The 5,539-nt window shown below is 56.1% G+C and overlaps 1 long non-coding RNA gene across 1 annotated transcript; it reads left to right on the forward strand.

The window, feature by feature from the left end:
• The first annotated feature begins 745 nt into the window (after nucleotides 1-745).
• On the forward strand, nucleotides 746-5,304 carry LOC107183594. Its single transcript, XR_001514383.1, has 3 exons — nucleotides 746-842; nucleotides 3,643-3,686; nucleotides 5,047-5,304. It is a non-coding gene; the product is annotated as an uncharacterized LOC107183594 (long non-coding RNA).
• The last annotated feature ends 235 nt before the right edge of the window (nucleotides 5,305-5,539 follow it).

Raw genomic sequence — 5,539 nt, forward strand, 5'->3', positions numbered from 1 at the left:
GCACATCCCCCACTGGGGATGTGTCCGCAACCAAGGTACATGCCCTTGACCGGAATCAAACCTGGGACCCCTCAGTCCGCAGGCCGACGCTCCATCCACTGAGCCAAACCGGCTACGGCATATCTACTTTCTATCCAACTGACACAGGCCTGAGGTTGGCCGCACTTCACATGGGCAACATTACTGTCAAGCTCTGTAAAGAGGATTTGAAAGCTGCCTCTTGTCTAATAACGGCCTTGGCCTCTTAAAGGCCTGAAAGGGGCGGCGATGGCATCTCTGCCAATAGGAAGCACATAACCCTGCTCGCAGAAAGCCTGTCCTTCCCTCTCCTCTCCCGCTTTCCCACCGAGTCCCCACGAGCCAGAGGCAGCAGCAGATGCCGGGCAGGAGGAAGAGCCACCTCCAGGGGAAACACATTTAACCGATCCGGGCGCAGCTCTACCCCGACTCACGGCCGTCGACGGCATGGTTGGTCACAGGCGGTCGAGTCGGAAGTAGATCCTCTCCCCTTGGCTGGCTGTTCCGCTGGCTCGCACACTGGACCGCAGCCCTCCTGTTAATGAAAACACCACGGACGACCGGCCTAGCCGTGGCAGTTTCTCTAGTATGACCTCCCTGTGCTCGGTGCCCCGCCCCCACCCCCCCAAGACGGTGGAGAACAGAGGGAACGGATGAAAGGAACGGGCTGAAGGAGGAACCCCGTTGCTAATACCCATCCTTACTCTGTGCAGCAGATGGAGGCGGGCCAGCTCGGGACGAACTGGACAGACCGTCCCTGTCCCTTCTGCGCGGGCTGCTGGGGACGCCAGGGGCAGACACAGCTGATGGGCTCGGGAAAGCAGGTAAGGGTTCTGGTGGCGACAGCTCGTCTGATTTTATGGCTCTGAATTCGCTCTCTAGTCGCATCTCCCATGAGGCAGAGCCCTCCTCGGAACATAAAGATGCACTTCATGAAATAAGTAAACCAATCACGCGCCTGGCCCTCCCTGGCAAGGGGCCCCCTCTGCAGCCTCTTCTCTCTCCTCCCAACTCCTGGCACGCGCCGGCTCTCCCTGGCACCGGGGCATCTTCTTCTGCACAGACTTCTGTTCTGGAGGAAGAGAGGGTATATGCAGTTTCTAGTAAGTGCCGTTTCAGGTGCTGGCTTCCCATTCGCTAAAATCTTAAGCAGATGACTTAGTCTTTCTGCACCTGGTCCTTCATCAGTAGACAGGCCCGATAAAAATACCTGCCTCATAGCGTTATGATGAGGAGCCCGTGAGGAAATGCAAGCAAAATGGCCAGCACAGCCACACACACATAACAGTCACGGCCAGCGCCGCTGCAGGCGCGCCTCTGAGATGCTGCGGGTGGTTCCAGAGCCCACAACGCAGCAGCGACCGCCACAAAGCAGGTCACGCGGTACAATGAAATGTTTGGTTTCCTGGTGCCTGTGACTGTCTACACGAACTGTGTTCTATGACGTGTGCCATAGCACTATGTCCAACAACAACGCTGTGCGCACCTTAACTAACAATGCCGCCACAGAGCCTCCAGCAGGGAAGCGCCTTCCCATCCGGTAGTTTTACAGGAGATGCAGCAACGCGGTCACACCTCCCACCTCCACGCCTGGTTCTGCTTCTGGCAGTTCCTTCCTCCACGAAGTTTGAGCCCCTCGAAGCCGCCCGTGAGGGCCGGAGCCAACTTCTTCCAAACCCCTCTGGATGCTGCTACTCTGTCCTCTTCCCATGAGTCACGCTTGTTCTCGGTGGCGTCTAGAGTGGGGAGTCCCTCCCAGGTTTCAGTGGACTGTGCCCAGGTCCCCCAGAGGAACCGCCATCCCTGGCAGCTACGGCCTCACAAAATGCAGCTCCTAAATGAGACCTGACAGCCCAGGGGCTCCTCGGCCCACGGGCTGCAGACGGCTGCTGTGTCGGCACGAAAGCAGCACGACCCGCATGGTCCGTCTCCGTCCAGGTGCTTGGGTGGACGGGGCGCTGTCAGTGAGCAGTCATAGTTTGAAAAGAATCCTCCATTTTCTGGGCAGGAAGTCTCCACAGTGGCCTTAAACTATGCAGTAAACCAGCGGTGTTGTCACCCAGGTTTTGTTGGCCATTCGCAGAGCGCAGGCAAGTAGACTGAGCCTGTTCCCAAGGCTCTAGGCTTCCCAGGTGGCGAATGAGCATCAGCTTCAACCTAAAGCCGCCAGCAACATTAGCCCCCAACAGGAGAGCCGGCCTGTCCTCCGAGCCGTGAAAGTCCTGGACGGCGTCTGCTTCCCACACAGGCTGCTCCCTGCACTCGCATGTGATGACGGCTGCTCTCCTTAAACCGCATGACCAGCCTCGGCCAGCTTCCTCCTCCTGCAGCTCCCTCCCCTGACAGCCGTCCTGGGGCTGGAGAGATGGGACGTGGCTTAGGGAATGCTGTGGCTGTCGTGGGCGTCTGCCCAGATCTCTGAGCTTTCCCCACACCAGCAACAGGCTTTTCCATGTCTTATCACTCGTGTGTTCGCTGGGGGAGCGCTTTTAGTCCCTTTGCGCTCTGGCCGGTGTGGCTCAGTGGTAGAGCAGTAGCCTGCGCCCTGAAGAGCTGTGGGGTTGATTCCCGGTCAAGGGCACGCACCTGGGTTGCAGGTTTGACCCTGTCTCACATCTCATATCGCTGTTTCTCTCTCTCGCTCTCTCCCTCCCTCTCACACTCTCTGAAAATCAATGGAAAAAATACCCTTAGGGGAGGATTCACAAAAAACAAAACAAAACAAAACAAAAAATACTTCCCCTTCCCATTCACAACTTGGCTAAATGGCTCCAGCAGCCTGGTGTTTGGCCTCTCAGTTTCCACATGCCTTCCTCACTAAGCGTAGCTTTTGGTCTAAACAAGGGAGCGATGCGTTATCCCTCCGTTCACTTGAACACCCGAGGCCACTCTAGGGTTACTCATTGGCCTCATTTCACTACTGTTGTGTCTCAGGGAGCAAGGAGGCCTGAGGAGAAGTGAGAGACAGGGGGACGGCTGGTTGGCGGAGCAGCCACAACACGTATCTGAGTCACCATCTTGTATGTGTTGGTCTGTGGCACCCCTAACAATGACAGTGGTAACACCAGAGATCACTGGCCATCGGTCACCAGTGATGAGAAACCCTGAAACACCGGGAGGATGACCGAAATGTGGCCGAGACTGAAGTCCGCAAATGCTGTTGGAAACAGAAACTTGACCGAGGGACTCGTTCAGCGCAGGGCGCCAGGCCTTCCCGGTGCAACCAAGGCAGGTCTGTGAGGCGTGTGACGCAAAGTACAACACAAGGTTTGTACTCCCTCCAGGACCGCACTTCTCCAGGCACTGCCACATGCCCAGGGCATTCCGGAAGGAATGGAGACTTCTCATAGGCATTGTTTAATAGGAGGGAGTTGGTTATAAAATGTTTTTGATAAACCACTGACCTGCTAAGTGTTGAGGACAATGCAGCGCCCCGTGAATTCTGCAGGAGAGAGAACAGGGTGTGGGCTGGCCTGCCGTCAGGCGAACACCGCTGCGGGGGGGACAGGAAGGCCAGAAACGAGACATGCGTCAGTAATAGTCCAGCCTGTAGTTTACATCAGACCAGCGTGAAGTGGGAGCAACAGATCTGATGATGAACCGTTTCACAATACTGTTTTCTAGATGCCGGCATCAACGTGCGTAACCCAAGAGGAAACACGAGAAAGGTGAGTGACTGCGTGAGGCCTAAAAGGGTGAGAGATGCTGACACTCGGACCCCCCGCCCCCAGCACCACGGAGCCCCAGTCTGCAGCTCACCAGGGTCCCGGGGGGCGGGGGAGTCTGCTTCAGACGGAGGAGCTTCGAGAAGCACTGAGCGTAACATCTGAGGAAGGACACACGCAGACACTGAGGGGGAGGGTGCGCGTGGAGGGGGGAGGGGCTGGGGCAGCAGGGAGACTGTGTGACGGGGACGATGGACGACACCGAATGTTAGAAATGAGGACCATGAATGGGGGCCTTGAATGCTGAAAGAGAAACCTGAATCTGATCATCAGCCACCCCAACTCTAAATCCACGTTTCCTAACGGGCTTTCTGGGGACCCCAGTCCTGAGCCCGTCCGCAGCCGAGCACCGTCCCAGCCCCACTCCTGCCCTGGCGCACCTCTGCCCGTGGGCACATGGAAGCCCAGGAATCCCTGAGCAGCTCATTTCACTTCACCAGGCCTTTCCCAGACACTCTGACCAGAGGCAGCTTCTCCCGCTAACATCCTTGTACGAACTTACTCAGGGACACGCGGTCCCAGGGACGGCACGCCACCTGAGCCCCATGGGGGAGACCACCTGGGGTCCCACCTGAGCCTCACCTGGGTCCCTCCTGGGGTCCCACCTGAGCCCCACCTGGGTCCCTCCTGGGGTAACCCTGAAGGGGATAAGGCGCTTCTACCTGTGACTAATTAGAAGTCATCATTCAGATGTTTATATTCTCAACAGAAGGATTCTGGTTAAAGACTCTAATATCATATGGGTGATTTGCTTGTGAAAATTTAGAATACCCCCCAAACCAAGGGTCCAAGAACTTAGTTTCAAGCCAAGTAAGATCTGCTTTACACAGAAGATAACGCATGTCTGGAACTTGTTACGAAGAAGTTATTTTAAAAAAATATCTTATTGATTTCAGAGAGGAAGGGAGAGGGAGAGAGAGAAACATCAATGAGAGAGAATCATTGATCGGCTGCCTCCTGCACACCCCCTACTGGGGATGGAGCCTGTAACCTGGGCATGTGCCCTTGCCCGGAACTGAACCCGGGACCTTTTAGTGCGCAGGCCGACGCTCTATCCACTGAACCAAACTGGCGAGGCCACGGACAGATTGCTTAAATAGAAATAGGTGGACGAGGGTGCAGGGAGACTCTCAGCAACCGTAGGGCTGCACACACTGGACGGGCCACTGGTTAGAGCCCACATGCTGGGCTCCGACTGCAGTTAAGGCCCTGAGAACAGGAGGAAAGGCCTCACACCTGGACCCCAGTTCCTTTTAACTCATTGATAATCCGTCTGTTTTTGTTTGTTGGGTCTCGGTTTCAGGCTTTCTCCGGACAAGACCCCGACATTTTACTGAATCGACTTCTGGCCCGAGTCAGGGAGCAGCACGAGAAGCGTGGGCACCCCTCTGAGTGCTTCTGGAAATACTGCGTCTGAAGTGAGGACCACCTACTTGTCAACTCAAAACCAACCGTCTTAGAAATTAACAGCAGACACGCTTCATCTGAAAAGAGCCCAGAAGAAACGCTAGGCAAACTCTGCCCTGTTCGTTGTCATTCGGAAAATAAATCCTCTATGTTTTGCAAATAGCATCCGTGGTTATTTAATTATAAACATACTAGAGGCCTGGTGCATGGGATTCGTGCACTGGGGGGGTCGGGGGGGTCCCTCAGCCCAGCCTGTGCCTTCTCGCAGTCCAGGACCCCTTGCTCCTTACCGCCCGCCTGCAGAGGAGGCGGGAAAGGCTCCTGCCAGCCATGGGCCTGGCTTCCGGCTGAGCAGCCCTCCCTCTGCGGAGTGCACTGATCACCAGGGG

This window comes from Myotis davidii, unplaced genomic scaffold (assembly GCF_000327345.1).
Source record: "Myotis davidii unplaced genomic scaffold, ASM32734v1 scaffold299, whole genome shotgun sequence".
NCBI classification, from domain to species: domain Eukaryota; kingdom Metazoa; phylum Chordata; class Mammalia; order Chiroptera; family Vespertilionidae; genus Myotis; species Myotis davidii.